Below are 17,149 nucleotides of genomic sequence, written 5' to 3'. Positions count from 1 at the left end.
AAATACAAAAATTAGCCGGGCATGTTGGTGCATGCTTGTAATCCTAGCTACTCAAGAGGCTGAGGCAGGAAAATCACTTGAACCTGGGAGGTGGAGGTTGCAGTGGGCCAAGATTGCACCATTGCACTCCAGCCTGGGGACAGAGTGAGACTCTGTTTCAAAAAATAACAACAACAACAACAACAACAAACCAGAATTTTTTTACAATAATAAATTTAACAACCTTTATATAACTAGAAATGATTGCATTGGTTTATTATCTTTTTGAGTTTCCTTATGTAGAATTTGGACAACTTCTTAAATTTCTACAAGGACCAGATTGTGTCATCAGAAGAGTTGCACGGCAAATGTACTGGATTATCAGTAAAGAGAACTGCCTTTGTTAACTTGAGCAAGTTACTTAACTTCTCTAAGCCACAGTTTCTTCATCCATAAAATGAAGGCATTGGATGCTTCAAGGAAGGCACTGGACTCTGATCTTTCATAATGTTTAAAATCTAGGAAGTCTAGTCCAAACATAAATATTTTTGATGCTATAAAATTATATTATTCGATCTGTTCTTTTGCATCACTTCACATTGTCTAGTTAAGTTTCTTTGCACAGAATAGCAATAAATGTTACTGGATGACCATGTTTCCAAAACTGTGCCCTGGCATTAATTTCTTGAGATACCCACGCCTGACTTCGTATGACCCCACTCTTTCAGCAATACACTTCTGGAACAAGCAGTACTCATGCTGCTGAAGGATGAGGCTGGACATCATCCTGAAATCAAATAGACTCATCTAAATAGCCTACTCCTATTGGCAAACCGGCCCAATTCCATATTTCTTAAACTAAAATGAAAATCATTTAACTTCCTTTTCCAACTTGAAATGCTGAGACCAAGTACGTGTGGATGAGTAAGAAGACAGAAAAAAAAAATACTGGAATCACAACGTGAATGAAAACTTGTTTTAAGAATTGCCTGTTTTGTACCAGATGTTCTGTCAGGTACTTTGAATTTCTTTTTAAATTTATTGTCTTAGCAAGCCAGTGAAGTGAGTATTATTTTTCCAATTTTACAGATAAAGACATAGTCTGAGAGAAAGTTGGTGGCTTCCTAAAAGTCACACACCTAGTAAATGTCAGAATCAGAACCCAGGTCATTCTGAAGGTTCTTTCTACTACATCACCCTCCTCTCACATTTTAGATATTGAGTAATAAACATTTAATATTAAATCACAGAAGAATACCATAGACATTTGAGTAAGAAGAGCATTATTTCATATAAATATGGCCCTTCTCCTCAGTACACCTAGATGTGGCCCACATCATTGCCAAAGATTACTTGGCAGTCTCTAATTTCAAGTCTTCTCTCTCCAGCTTATGTTTCTTGCTGGCAGAATAGTAGGATCTAGGAATAGAATCTCCTCAGTTGGTGAATTTAAGCTGTTCCTCAGTGATGGTCACCACTTAACATTACCACAACAAAAAACACACTTCTTGAGTTGCTAGACAATTGTTTGCCCTAAATCCTAATGAGAAAACACATTATAGTGAAGTAGTAGTACTTATTTTTTTTTAGATTTTTAGACACAGACAAATAATATAGTCACTGAAAAGCATATTGTTGAATCTGTTGAATTTCCTGGATATTTAGGATGATGATTGCTATAAGATACCTCAGTTGGACTATGACTAGGATTTGCACAGACAAGAATTAATCTCTATCAAAGAGATAAAGGTCCCATGGATAGCAAATTCAGAATAATCTAGAAATTTAGATAACTGGTGGTAAGGAGAGAGGCCAGGAATTTAAGACTACTAATGGTCAAGTGCTGGAAAACAATTAAGAACAGGAAAGTCACCAGAGGTAGGATAGGGCAAACGAACAGTGGACAAGCAGAATTAGGATTAGGATTAGCCTGAGTACTTCCACATAATGGCCCACATGGTTAGAAATGTAGGAAAGAGATTTTCTTAAGGTAGAAAGCAGAGCAACTCAGTAAAACTGAATATATTTTACAAGGCTGACAGTATATTTTGAATATATAAGCTAGCAACCTCCAGTGACAAAATGTTCAGATATCCTTGAGTCTCAATGTAATTTAGGCTCCTCAGAACAGATATCATAGAGGCATATGAGGCCATTTAGATGTAAGCACAAAAATATAGTTAAATCCTATGTTGATGTATCTATACTTTCAATTATTATTATGTCTCACATACCTTATAAATAAGAAACAAAATGTATGTTTGTCTCTTTTGCCATAGTTTGAAAAGTTTATGTCAGGTGTTAATCTTGTCACACAATATGAAAACTGCAATTAACTTCTTTTTTCTTACTTATGCTTCTTGCATTAGTGCCTCGTTATTCATTCCAGTCCTCATTCATTCATTTTTCATGCACTTATTTCCAGCACTTACAATGTGCTAAGAAATGTGCTAGATGCTAGAGGAATAAAGATGAATAAGAGAAGGGCCCTAACCCCAAGCAATTCTGTTTAGTGTGATAAACAGATTTACAAACCCAAAACCCAATACAGTGTGATCGGTGCTAGGGCAGAGTCATGTTTGAGATTTGCAGGATTTCAGAGACAGGAACCACATGGGAGCATTACCAGGAAGCCCTGAGGGCTCAGCTGAGATGGGAGACAATGAATTCATAGTGACATCGACTCACTCTGCTGCTAAAGAAAAATCACAAAATATATCAATTCAGGTAAAGGAGCAAAGAAATCAAGTGGATTATTTCAGACACAGATTTGAAAGGTTGTAAGGCAGAGGAAAAAAAGAGGAATAGTGAAATATAGGGTACTTTTCAACAAAGAGCTCAGTCTAAACTGGCTAGGCAAGAAATAAGGCTATAAGATGTCTGGGGAGAGTTTGTAAATTAGAATAAAATAAGAGGAATCCAATAAACCAGGAGTCTCAATGAGATTTTATGAGCAGGAATAGAGGGAGACCACGAAGTAGGTACTTTGGTTCAATAAATCAATCAGCCAGTAATTATGGTATTCATACAACTTATTACTCAAATTGAGTGAAAAAGAGTGAAAGAGACTATTAATAATTATTTGAGACATATATATCACATTTTTCTATATCCAATCTACCATCGATGGGCACCTAGGTTGATTCCATGTCTTTTCTATTATGAATAGTACTGTGATGAACATATGAGTATATGTGTCTTTTTGGTAGAACAATTTTTCTTTTCGATATATACCCAGTAATGGAATTGCTGGGTCAAACAGTACTTTTAAGTTCTTTGAGAAATCTCCGAACTGTTTTCCACAGTGGCTGAACTAATTTAGACTTCCACTAACTGTGTATAAGCATTCCCTTTTCTCTGAAGCCTCACCAGCATTTGCTGTTTGTTCATTTTTTAATAATAGCCATTCTGATTGGCATGAAATGGTATCTCATTGTAGTTTTGATTTGCATTTCTCTGATGATTAGTGATGGGGGGCACTTTTTCATGTTTGTTAGCCACTTGTTTGTCTTCTTTTGAGAAGTGTCTGTTCATGTTCTTTTCTCACTTTTTAATAGGTTTTGTTCTGTTGTGTCTGAGACAGGGTCTTGCTTTGTCACCTAAGCCAGGGTGCGGTGGTGCAGATTATGGCTCACTCAGCTTCAACCTCCCAGGTTCAAGCAATTCTCATACCTCAGCCATCTGAGTAGCTGGGACTACAGGCACACACCACCATGCCTGGTTAATTTTTGAATTTTTTGTTGAGAAGGGGTCTTGCCATGTTGCCCAGCCTGGTCTCAGACTCCTGGGCTCAGAGATCCACCCATCTTGGACACCCAAATTTCTAGGATTACAAATGTGACACACTATGCCTGGCCAGGGTTATTTGTTTTTTGCTTATTGAACTATTCAAATTCCTTATAGATTCTGGATATTAGACCCTTGTCTGATGCATAGTTTGTGAATATTTTCTCCCATTCTGTTGGTTGCCTGTTTACTCTGTTAATAGTTTCTTTTGCTCTACAGAAGCTCTTTGGTTTAATTACATCCTACTTGTCAATTTTTGGTTTTGTTGCAATTGCTTGGAGGACTGAGTTATAAATTCTTTCCCAAGGCCAATGTCCAGAATGGTGTTTCCTAGGTTTTCTTCTAAGATTCTTACAGTTTGAGGTCTTACATTTAAATCTTTACTCTATCTTGAGTTAATTTTTGTATATGGTGAAATGTGGGGGTACAGTTTCATTCCTCTGCATATGGCTAGCCAGCTATCCTAGCATCATTTGTTGAATAGGGAGTCCTTTCCTCATTGCTTATTTTCGTCAACTTTGTCAAAGATCAGATGGCTGTAGGTGTGAGGCTTTATTTCTGGGGTCTCTATTCTGTTCCATTGGTCTATGTGTCTGTTTTTGTACCAGTACCATGCTGTTTTGGTTACTGTGATCTTATAGTATAGTTTGAAGTCAGGTAATGTGATTCCTCTGGCTTTTTGTTTTTGTTTTTGCTTAGGATTGCTTTGGCTATTTGGGCTCTTTTTTGTTGCATATGAATTTTAGAATTTTTTTTCTAATTCTGTGAAAAATGACATTGGTAGTTTGATAGGAATATTGAACCTGTAGATTGCTTTGGGCAGTGTGGCCATTTTAATAGTATTTATTCTACCAATTTATGAGTATGGAATATTTTTCCATTTGTTTGTGTCATCTATGATTTCTTTCATCAGTGTTTTGCAGTTCTTCTTGTAGAGATCTTTTACCTCCTTGGTTAGATATATTCGTAGGTATTTTATTTTTTTGTGGATATTATAAATGGACTGTGTTCTTGATTTGGCTTTCAGCCTGAACAATATTGGTGTATAGAAATGCTACTGATATTTGTACATTGATTTTGTATCCTGAAACTTTACTGAAGTTATTTATCAGTTCCAGGAGCCTTTTGGCAGAGTCTTTGGGACTTTCTAAGTATAGAATCATATGGTCAGCAACAAGAGATAGTTTCACTTCTTCTTTTCCTATTTGGATGCTTTTGATTTTTTTCTCTTCTGATTGCTCTGGCAAGGAATTCCAATACTATGTTGAACAGGAGTGGTGAAAGTAGGCATCCTTGTCTTGTTCCACTTCTCAAGGGGAATGCTTCCAGCTTTTGCCCATTCAGCATGATGTTGGCTGTGCATTTGTCATAGATGGCTCTTATTATCTTGAGATATGTTCCTTTCATGGGTAGTTTGCTGAGGGTTTTTTTCAGTAAAGGATGTTAGGTTTTAGCCAAGGCTTTTTCTGTATCTATTGAAATAATCATAATGCTTTTGTTTTTAATTCTGTTTATGTGGTAAATCACATTTGATTTGCATATGTTGAACCAGCCTTGTATCCCAGGAATGAAGACTAGTTGATTGTGGTGAATTAACTTTTTGATGTGCTGCTGGATTTGGTCTGCTAGCATTTCGTTAAGGATTTCTGTATCTGTGTTCATCAGGGATATTGGCCTGTAGTCTTCTTTTTTTGCTGTGTCTCTGCCAGGTTTTGGTTTCAGGGTGATGTTGGCTTCATACAATGTGTTAGGAAGGAGTCCTTCCTCCTTGATTTTTTGGAATAGTTTCAGTAGAATTAGTACCAGCTCTTCTTTGTACATCTAGTAGTATTTGTCCGTGAATCTATCTGCTCTGGTGCTTTGTTTGGTTGGTAGGTCTTTTTATTTTATTATTACTGATTCAATTATGAAACTCAGTATTGGTCTGTTCAGGGTTTCAATTTCTTTCTAATTCAATCTTGGCAGGTTGTATGTTTCCAGGAATTTATCAATTTCCTCTAGATCTTCTAGTTTGTGAGCATAGAGGAGTTCATAGTAGTCTCTGAGAATCTTTTGTATTTCTGTAGGCTCAATTGTAATGTCGCCTTTGTCATTTCTGATTGTGCTTATTTGGATCTTTCTTTTTCTTTGTTAATCTAGCAAGCAGTCTATTGATTTTGTTTATCCTTTCAAAGGATCAACTTTTGATTTCATTGATTCTTTGTGTGAATTTTTGGGTCTCAATTTCATTCAGTTCTACTCTTTTTTTTTAGTTATTCCTCTTCTTCTGCTAGCTTTGGGGTTAGTTTGTTCTTGTTTTTCTAGCTCCTCAAGGTGTATGTTAGATCATTAATTTGGGGTCTTTCTAATTTTTTGAGGTAAGTGTTTAGTGCTATGAACTTTCCTCTTAAGACTGCTTTTGCTGCATCCCAGAGATTTGGGTATATCTGTTTTCATTTATTTCAAGGTATTTTTTATTTCTGCCTTAATTTGTTTACCCAAAAGTCACTCAGGAGCAAGCTGTTTAATTTCCATGTATTAGTGTGCTTTGAGAGATCTTCTTTGTATTGATTTCTGTTTTTATTCCACTGTGATCTGAGAGTATGGTTGGTATTATTTCCATTTTTAAAAAATGTATTGAGACTTGCTTTATGGCAGAGCATGTGGTCAACCTTGGAGAATGTTTCATGTATAGATGAGAAGAATATATATATTCTGTGGTTGATGGGTGGGGGTATTTTGTCAATATCTATTAGATTAGATAGGTCAAGTTTTGAATTTAAGTCCAGAATGTATTTGTTAGTTTTCTGCCTCAATGATTTGTCTAATGCTGTTAGTGGGGTGTTCAAGTTCCCCACTATTACTGTGTGGCTGTCTAAGTCTTTTTATAGTCTTTTTATATACTAGAAGTAGTTTTTTTTTTCCTAAATGAATCTGGGTGCTCCAATGTTGAGTACATATATATTTAGAATAGTTAAGTCTTCTTGTTGAGCCTTTATCATTATGTAATGACCTTTGTCCTTTTTGACCTCTGAATGCCTGGTGGTCTGCCTGAGCATAGAGGGGAGAGAGCCCTGCTGCTCCAGGAAGGGTGGGAGGCTCAGGCTGCTGGTCCAGGCAAATGTGTGCTCTGAATGCCTGGAGTTCTGCCTGGCGGTGGAGTGGAGAGAGCCCTGCTGCTATCCTCTCAGGGGAGCAGGATAAGGTACCCAGCAATGGTACACACAGACTGGTTCCAGGTTACCAAGCTGGTCCTGGCTGCAAGCCTTGTTGCCGAGGAGAGGCCATAACTGTAGCAGCTCTCCTCCTGCCACAGGCCTGTGACAGGGAAGAACACAATTCCAGGGCCTAGTGGTGAGGCACTTTCCACAACTCTGGCCTGTGGAGGCCCCTATCTCACTCCAGAGCAAGCACTTCAATCTCTGGCCTGAGACAAACATGTCTGCTTGGCCACACTGCCAGGATGCCAAAGAATGGCTGACTTTGCATGTGCCTAGATTAAAAATGGCATCCTGCTCTCAACACTGGGTCTGGGAAATTGACTGCAGCTTTTCCCGATGTCTTTCCCTCATAGAATCTCCAAGCCTCTCCCCAAGTTAGCTCCAGAGCTTGGGAGGAACAAAGTTTTCTTTCTCAGCCTGGGGTGCTTGGATCCCCAGTGGAAGGGTGAGTTACAGAGGGAGGCTCTCTGCCTCTCTCACCTACTGGGGCTTCACTCACTTTTATCAGCTGGACATCATCATGGGGCCAGTGTTCTCCTCCCTGGGATCTGGAGTATCTTTCACAATTCCAGTGGATTCTGATTTTCCTTCTTGAATTAAAGCTCACAGTTGATCTTTATGTACTATCTTGCTGTTTCCAAGTGGCTGAAGCATGCTAAAACCCTCTAATCAGCTGTCTTGGAAAAAAAAATTTCTAATTGTTATTTTCTTCCCTGATGGTTTCCTTCACCCCTGTGCATATTTTAAACATACTTTGTAAATATTTCTGTCAGGTTATTCTACTCTTTTAAGCCTTGGCTTCCATTTCTTTCATCTGCTGAGTCTCAAATGTAGTTATTTGTTTTATGGTATGATTTACAATGTTTGACTATGACCTACTCATTAGAAGAGAGTTCTCTGTGGAAAAGTAGCCTATAGGATACTTTTTCTTTGTCTCAACTTGCATGAAAGAACTGGATTCCTTACAGAAGGAGCAAGACTGAAAAGCAAACCAAACCAAAACAGCAACAAAAACGAATTGGATCCCTTTTTAGCTAATTTCCCGGCTTCAAAGTCCTTCCACATAGTCAGCATGATTTCAGACTCCCCATCTTGGCATGGCACATACTGGGTTTTTTTTTTATTTCTTGCAGGTGATATTTTCTCATTCATCATCCTGGGATACTAATAAACCTTCTTGTTGCTTAACTGGGCTGATGGGCAGTGTTCCCTTAGTCTCCATTTCAAAGTCAGCCCAACCCTTTATGACTCCCGGATTTATCTAAATAGCTGTTTTAGCTTTAATCCTACAGTCTGAAGCCTGTAATCTCCTTTCAGGGAGACAATTAGTAGAACCACCTCCAGTGTTTAAGGCCTGTATCTGATTGCAACAATTCTATGAGCAGTTTGGGCGTAAGATTCTGCTTAGCACTCTGACTTGAAGTTTCCCTTTTAATTCTAATACTAGGGAGACTTTCTTTCTTGATTTCAAACTCAGCTTCATAGCTAAAGAAGTTTTAGCCATATGTTATTCTATGTTTAGAGCAGAAGAGTTAAGGATTCATTCCCATCAGCTCATGTTATATCATGGTAAGTTTGAGAAAAGTTTCAAAAAATGTATTTACTTATCAAGAAAAGTATGGAGCATCTACAATGTTTAAGCACAAGCACACCTCATTTTACTGCATTTCACTTTATCATGCTTCACAGTGACTGTGGTTTTTACAAATTGAGTTTGTGGCAACTCTGCATCAAACAAGTCTATTGGCACCATTTTTCAACAACATGCTCACTTGGTGTCTCTGTCGCATTTTGGTGATTCTTGCAATTGATTTCAAATTTTATTATTATTATTATATCTGTTATGGTGATCTATGATCAGTGATTTTTTGATGTTACTTTTGTATTTGTTTTGGGGCACCTTGAACCGTGTCCATATAAGACAGTGAACTTAATAAATGTTGTATGTGTTCTGAATGCTCCACAAACTGGTCATTACCCTGTCTCTCTCCTTCTCTTCAGGCCTCCCTGATCCCTGAGATACAACAATATTGAAATTAGGCCAATTAATAACCCTACGATGGTCTTTAAGTGGCTGAGTGAAAGGAACAGTCACATGTGACTCACTTTAAATCAAAAGCTAGAAATGATCAAGCTTAGTGAGGAAGGTATGTCAAAAGCCAAGGCAGGCTGAAAGGTAGGCCTCTTATGCCAAATAGTTAGCCAGGATGTGAATAGAACAGAAACGCTCTTGAAAGAAATTAAACATGCTAGTCCATTGAATACACAGATGACAAAAAAGCAAAACAGCCTTTTTGCCAATATGGAGAAAGTTTGAGTGGTTGAGACAGAAGATCAAACCAGCCACAACATTCCTTTAAGCTGAAGCCTAATCAAGAGCAAAACACAAACTCTTTTCAATTCTGTGAAAGCTGAGAGAGATGAGGAAGTGCCAGAAGAAAAGTTTAAAGCTAGCAGAGACTGCTTCATGAGGTTTAAGGAAAGAAGCAGTCTCCAAAATATAAAAGTACAAGGGGAATCAGCAAGTGCTGATATGGAAGCTGCAGTAAGTTAGTTAGCCAGAAGATCTAGCCAACATCATTGATGAAGGTGGCTACAGTAAACAACAGATTTTCAATGTAGATGAAACAGCCTTATATTGGAAGATAACATCTAAGACTTTCATAGCTAGAAAGGAGAAGTCGATGCCTGGCTTCAAAGCTTCAAAGGATAGGCTGACTCTCTTGTTCTAAGGGCTAATACAGCTGATGACTTTAAGTTGAAGCCAATGCTCATTTGACATTCTGAAAATCCTAGGGCCCTTAAGAATTATGCTAAATCTACTCTGCTCGTGCTCTAGAAATGAAAGAACAAAGCCTGGATGATGGCATCTCTGTTTACTGACTATTTTAAGTCCACTGTTGAGACCTACTTCTCAGAAAAAAAAAATATTTCTTTCAAAATATTACTGCTCATTGACAGTGCACCATTGGTGCATTGCTCTTCGGTGACCAGAGCATTGGTGTACATCTTCACATATACATGGAGCTTAATGAAGATGTACAAGAAGCTTAATGTTGTTTTCATGCTTGTGAACACATCCATTCTGTAGCCCATGGATCAAGCAGGAATTTTGGCTTTCAAGTCTATTATTTAAGAAATATATTTTATAAGGCTATAGACGCCATAGATGGTGATTCCTCTGATAAATCTGGGCAAAGTAAACTGAAAATGTTGTAGAAAGAATTCACCATTCTAGATGCCATGAAGAATTATAATTCATGGGAGGAGATCAAACTCTCAACATTCACAGGAGTTTGGAAGAGGTTGATTCAAACCTTCATGAATGACTTTGGGGGGTTTAAGACTTCAGTGAAGGAAGTAACTGCAGATGTGATGGAAATAGCAAGAGAACTACAACCTGATGATATGCAATCTCATGAGAAAACCTGAACAGATGAGGACTTACTGCTGCTTCTTTTTTTCTTTTTCTTTTCTTTTCTTTTTTTTTTTTTTTTTTTTTTTTGGTAGAAACCAGCTCTCACTGTGTTGCTCAGGCTGGTCCTAATTCCTGGGCTCAAGTGATCCTCTCACCTTGGCCTCCCAAAGTGCTGGGATTACAGGCATGAGCCACCACACTCAGTGAGGACTTGCCCCTTATGAATGAACAAAGAAACTGGTTTCTTGAGGTAGAACCTACTCCTGATGAAGATGCTGTGAACATTGTTGAAATAAAAGAAAGAATTTAGAACATTCCATAAACTTAATTGACAAAGTTGCAGCAGAGTTTGAGAGGATTGACTCCAATTTTGAAAGAAGTTCTAAGGGTAAAATGAAGGAAGTTTCATGGGTAAAATGCTATCAAACAGCACTGCATGCTACAGAGAAATCTTTTGTGAAAGGAAAAGTCAATCTATGTGGCAAACTTCACTGTTTTCTCATTTTAAGAAACTGCCACAGGTACTCCAGCCATCAGCAACTACCACCCTGATCAGTCAGCTGCCATCAATATCTAGGCAAGACCATCCACCAGCAAACTAATGCAGGAACAGAAAAACAAACACTGTATGTTCTCACTGATAAGTGGGAGCTCAGTGATGAGAACATATTGACACATGGGGGGAAACAACACACATTGGGGTCTGTTGGGGTAGGGGTTAGGGGGAGGGAGAGCCTCAGGAAGAATAACTAATGGATGCTGGGCTTAATACCTAGGTGATGGGTTGATCTATGCAGCAAACTACCATGGCACACATTTACCTATGTAACAACCCTGCACATTCTGCACATGTACACCTGAACTTAAAATTTGAAAAAAAAATTTTGAGACTTGGAAATTTGAGAAGGGAATTGCTCTGGTTTGAATATTTGTGTCCCTCACCAAAATGCACATTAAAACTTAATCCCAGTGTAACAGTATCAAGAGGTGGGGCCTTTCTCTGCCCTCATGGATGGGACCCGAGGGACAGTTGGGCTGTCTCTCGCCTTTCTGTCTTCCACCATGTGAGGATGCCATGAGAAGATGACATAGATGGAACAGGCCCTCACTAGATATTATACACAGCCACAGCAGAGTTTGAGAGGACTGACTCCTACTGGTGCCTTGATCTTGGATTTCCCAGCCTCCAGAACTGTGAGAAAATACATTGTTTAAAAATAAATGATCTAATCTGTGATATTTTGTAATAGTAGCATACATGGACTAAAACATCACTTATCAGGGAAGAAGAAAGGGAAGCAATATGAGAGCAGAGTCAATGATAGCATGAATATTAGTTAACAGCAGCAAAAAAAGCCCAGCACCATGCTCTCCAGGCCAACACACAGACAGGCAGCAAACTCCCTGAAATAGGGCTATATGACCTAGGCTTCATACCTGCTAAAGGTGCTGGGAGACAGCAAGACACCTGAAAAGAAGGGCTGTGTGCTACGTTAGTCAGAAGGCATCTGAATTCATCTCATGAAGAGTTCATTCTATTTTGGCCAAAAGCATTTTGTCCATTTTATTCTAGTGCTATACACATAATAATCATTTCGTTTACTGTGGTAACTTTGTAATGTACCAACATGGCTAGCCTGAACTAAATTCTCAAGTTTCCCTTTCCTGTATGTTTCTCTTGTTAGGTTGGGCCACGGGAGACTTTCGTGGGAGACATGGAGGGCAGACATGAAGTGGCAGCCATTTTGCAGCCCAACCATGTTGTCACTTATCTAGGAAGTATTAGAGGCCGTGGACACTACCAAAACTGCCTCACCTTTTCCCAGATACTCCTTTAGCTTCTTTGACTCCTGAGACCAGGATGGGTGTTTAACTCCATGAAGAAAAGCCCAGCTTCTATAGGCCACCCACACCACCGAGGTCTAAGACAAGAACTGATGTGGTTTCAGTCTGTCCTGTGGGCTCCACCTTATTTATGCTTGTGAGGTCCAGCTTGTTCCTGCTCCCCCTTTCTTTACATCTATCTTTCCTTCTCACCTACCTGTCTTGTAGACTTACAAGTTCCATCATCAGATGTGAAGACAGCAGCCTTACAGAGACTCCCCAGTTACATAAAGTCAAATTATTGTGATAAATTTCTTTGTGTATATCATATATAATACACTATAAGACAATATAGAAATGTATACATCCACTCTTCTTCTCTGATTGAATCCTGAGTTCCCACCATATATGTTTCTGATTGTGTCAGTCCATTTGGGCTGCTATAACAAAGTACTATAGATTGGGTAGCTGATAAACAACAGAAATTTATTTCTCACAGTTATGGAGCCTGGAAGTCCAAAACACAGTGCTAAGATGGTCAGGTTCTGGTGAGGGTCCTCTTCCAGGCTGCAGGCTGCTGTCTTCTCATTGTGTTCACACACGGTAGAAAGAAATAAGACAGCTCTCTGGGGTGTCCATCATAATGGCACTAATCCCCTTCGTGAGGTCACTCTCATGACCTAATCACCTCCCAAAAGTCCCACCTTCAAATACCATCACATCAGGGATTCAGATTTTGGCATCTAAATTTTGGGAGGGACATAAACATTCACTCCATTGCACTGATATTACCAAAGGTATTTTTCAATTTCTTGATTTATAGCAATTACATTTAGTGTTTTTCATGGATCATTGTCCTGGTTATTTACTTTTTTTTTGAGACAGAGTCTTGCTCTGTCACCCAGACTAGAGTGCAGTGGTGTGATCTCGGCTCACTGTAACCTCCGCCTCCTGGGTTCAAGGATTCTCCTGCCTCAGCCTCCTGAGTAGCTGGGATTACAGGCATGGGCCACTACACCCGGCTAATTTTTGTATTTTTAGTAGAGATGGGGTTTCACCATATTGGTCAGGCTGGTCTCGAACTCCTGACCTCATGATCCACCCATCTCGGCCTCTCAAAGTGCTGGGATTACCGGCGTGAGCCACCGCGCCCGGCCTATTTACTCTTTCAACTTATCTCTCACTTTCTTTGAATACTATTTTTCTTGAACCAGCAGAATTGGAATGATCCATATCCAGATAAAGTAATCATTTGTTTCCTCCTTAAAGTTATCTATAAAATGCCTGGCCCCACCTCTCCCTTATCATCCTTACAAAAGCCTTGAAAGGATCGTTCAAAATACATGACTCAGATATAATGCTAATGAGGAACCAACAATCTATAAATTATGAATAGTGACAGAAGGCAAGACAGTGTTTGTGATTCAGCTCAATAGACTTTGCCGGCAGGAAAACATCCTGTAATAAATCCTTTGATTGCCGAAAAACATGGTTCAAATAAAAAATCAAGTAATACTGCATATCTAAACAGAAATAGAAGAATAAACACTTGCAAACTTTGAACTCCACTCCCCTGCCGTTTTTAAGCAAAACCTAAGCTGCATGGAAAGAGTAAGGAATTTTGTAATAAATCAGGCTTGGGTTTCATTCACGGCCTTTTTTACCTCTGTGACTTTAAGCCAATGATTTAACTTTTCAGAAGCTCAGTTTTCTTATCTACAAAATGGCAGTAACAGTATCAGCCTCATAGGACTGCTGAAAAGATCAGAAATAATACACAAAACTTCTGGTACACTAAAGGCACTAGGGGAATGCTTTAAACAGCATGTTTCCCCTTTTTAAAAAAAACCTTTAAAAATATTATTTCTCTGAAAATGATGTCCTAGAAAATCCCTACAAATGGAGATATACTTTCCTGTTGCTCAAGCCCACTCATCTTGCTTTCCAGCCACAAGACTCCTATTTACCAATCTTTTCCCACATAGTGGGAGGTCAAACTAAAGCAACCTAGGAGCTTACTCTGTCGCTGTGGAGAGGATAAACACTCTTGCAGGGGTGTGGGGCCTTAGAAAATGCAAGGCTCTGGTCCTTAATAAAAGAGCTGCTGCTTTCGTAACAGCACCATGTGCTTGGTCACAAGACAGATGAGGACAAAGAGAGGGTAGGTCCTTCTTGGCCCAAGTTGGAGGTCAGTGGGTGAGTAGACTGCTTTCGTCTCTGACCGCTGCTAGCCATGTTTCTACCTTCCTGATTGTGGTCAAGCTACCAAGGCAAGAAATTCCCAAAGTAAAAATATACTGACAGCTGTGTTTGGAATCTATTAACGACCTTTCAAAATTACACACAGGGGCAAATTTCACCTTCACATTGCAGAAGTCATATTCCCAAAAGACTGAATGAAAGCAAAGAGATCACATAAATAAAAATAATCCAAAATGAAATGAAATTATGGATGAAGAAGGGGAAATATGAGAGCAAAACATTATCCTATTAGAGGCAACAGTTTATTTTAAAATTTTATCAGGCCAAGAGTACAAATCTTTATTTCTATAATGTTAAACTAAACTCAATTTTCCTCTACTTCTGCTATAAGTCACCCAACAATGTTTATTTTCTGATTCTTGTCCTATACATTACTATTTTAGTTTAGTATTTAATTACTTTTTTTCTTTTTTTTTGAGACAGAGTCTTGCTCTGTCGCCCAGGCTGGAGTGCAGTGGCACAATCTTGGCTCACTGTAACCTCTACCTCCCAGGTTCAAGAGATTCTCCTGCCTCAGCCTCCCAAGTAGCTGGGATTACAGGCATCCACCACCACTCCCGGCTAATTTTTGTATTTTTTTTTTTTTTAGTAGAGACGGGGTTTCACCATGTTGGCCAGGCTGGTCTCAAACTCCTGACCTCAGGTGATCCACCCGCCTTGGCCTCCCAAAGTGCTGGGATTATAGGCGTGAGCCACCATGCCCGGCCTTAATTACTTTTTAAACTGTAAACATTCATCTAGTGCCCTGATACTTTTAGCTATACTAACTATATACTTTCTACCTATGGTTTGAAGTTTCTTCAGATGTGTGGTCCAGAAAAGCATCATCTTCATGAATATAAATTATTATATTACTAAAAAAGAAAAATTTACAACAGGGTATTTCTGGTATTTCCCTTTTCCTCTGCTTCTAGCAATCGACTCACTGTAAGTAAAACTCTTCACAGAGTTTAGAATTAGTCAGTAGAACTCTAGTTTTAATACCTACTCCTCTCCTTTGATCTGGTATAAAATTATCCTCACAACAAGGAAACAATATTTTTCACAGATCAGACCGACAATGATTTCTTAAAAGGCTATTATTCTGGACTGGCAAGGATTTGGGGGAAACAGGAACTTTTGAATACTTCTGTTAGACTTCTAAATCACTACATCTTTCTGAATGATAATTTGGAAAATTGACTCAGATTCTTAAAAATATGTGTATTAAAAATGTGTATGTTTTTAAATAATACATATACATATTGTTCTGAGGTGGACAGGTCTATGCAAACCTACCCCAGAAAGTCCAAGGAAGCAGAGAGGCCAAAGAAAGAGGCTGACAAACCCAGTTTCTCAGAAAGAAACATTTGATAGGGACTTAGGAACAGAAGCCATGCCTGTGTCTCAGGAGTGGCAAGACAAAACGGTGGATCCCTGTGCCCTTACCCCCGAGACCCAGGACTTATAGAACATAAGGAAAAGATATGTGTGATTCAGAAGGAATGTGTAGGACAATTGATGTATAATATCAAGGTCGTTTTGACCTAAGGGCAGGATTTACAGTAAGTACATTCTCTTACACAAGGAACAATCAATAAACTGGAAATCTTAGAGGCCTTCTTGGAACTGGAGTTAATCAGCAGTCAACATGACAAATTAGCATCCAGATAATTTTGCTTTAGCCTCCACACACGTATTTACAAAAAGATTTGCCATCAAGTATGTGTTTTGAATATTATTATAACAAAAATCTGAAAGAATCTAAGTGTCCTACTGTAGAATATTAATGAAATAAATTGGCATATATTAACATAACATAATACAATATAGTATAGTCATGTTTAATGATAAGTCATTTAAAAATGTGTAAAAATATTTAATTTCTGAGGAAGATATTGTAGTCAGTCAATTTGTTTATTTACCGAGTAGATAAACAAAAATATTAATATTAATTACTCCTGAATAAAGGAATTATGAGTGATTTTTAGTTTTGGCTTTGTGTTTTCTATATTTTATAAATTTTCTGTGATGAATATGTATTACTTTGTAATCATATTATTTCAAGTATTAAAAACTATTTTAGAAACCAAGAATTTTAAGCACATTTATATTTTCTGTGTTTATAATTAGAATCCTAAAATTCTGTAGTTGAAAGGGATCACAGGGATATTCTGGTACAAACTCAAGATCGAAAGTTTGGCCTCTAGAAATTTAAGACATAATTTACACAATCAATTAGGCTTTGTAATCAATAAAGTAAATTACATGGCCTCTTCAGTTCTTAAAATGGTTCTATTTGGGCTACTTGTGTGTTTGTGTGTGTGTGTTTTTAATAAAAGAGGATAAACTACTAATTTGATACAAGTAAGTTCTCTTCCACTTTAAGAAACATAGGAAACAGTTCTTTACTTTCAAAAGTAGGTCACTCTTGTAGCATATTTTAGTACAGCTTGAATAAATTCCTTTCAATTATTATCAAAGTATCCTAGTGTTAGAATTCCTGTGAGATAGCAGACTTTCTGAAATAAATTCATATGTGTCAAACTGGAAATTTCTGTAATAATGTTTTTCAGTCTTTTAGAATTAAATTTAAAATGAGTTTCTGTTTCAGTCCCTGAATGTAGACATGTGCCACTGACATGCTGACAAGTTATCTGATTTACATGGCATTAGAAAGTTTCTTTTTAAAGGCAGTATA

The 17,149-nt window shown here is 38.1% G+C and overlaps 2 protein-coding genes across 12 annotated transcripts in view; one reads left to right on the top strand and one right to left on the bottom strand.

The window, feature by feature from the left end:
* Positions 1-17,149, bottom strand: part of C11H2orf88 (chromosome 11 C2orf88 homolog) — a 323,752-nt gene that overhangs the window by 90,651 nt on the left and 215,952 nt on the right. Inside the window, exon 1 of one of the 11 annotated variants that reach the window (XM_019022039.4) lies at positions 12,705-12,856. The exons of 9 other annotated variants lie outside the window; for them this stretch is intronic. The gene's annotated coding sequence lies outside the window, so the exon portion shown is untranslated. Of the gene's footprint in view, positions 1-12,704; positions 12,857-17,149 lie in introns of those variants that run through there. One more of the 11 variants, XM_019022033.4, reaches the window with a different exon arrangement.
* Positions 1-17,149, top strand: part of MSTN (myostatin) — an 88,145-nt gene that overhangs the window by 35,605 nt on the left and 35,391 nt on the right. The window lies entirely within an intron of this gene.

The sequence above is a fragment of the Gorilla gorilla genome, chromosome 11, assembly GCF_029281585.2.
Source record: "Gorilla gorilla gorilla isolate KB3781 chromosome 11, NHGRI_mGorGor1-v2.1_pri, whole genome shotgun sequence".
Classification (NCBI taxonomy): Eukaryota; Metazoa; Chordata; class Mammalia; order Primates; family Hominidae; genus Gorilla; species Gorilla gorilla.
This window is presented reverse-complemented; position numbering and strand designations above follow the sequence as displayed.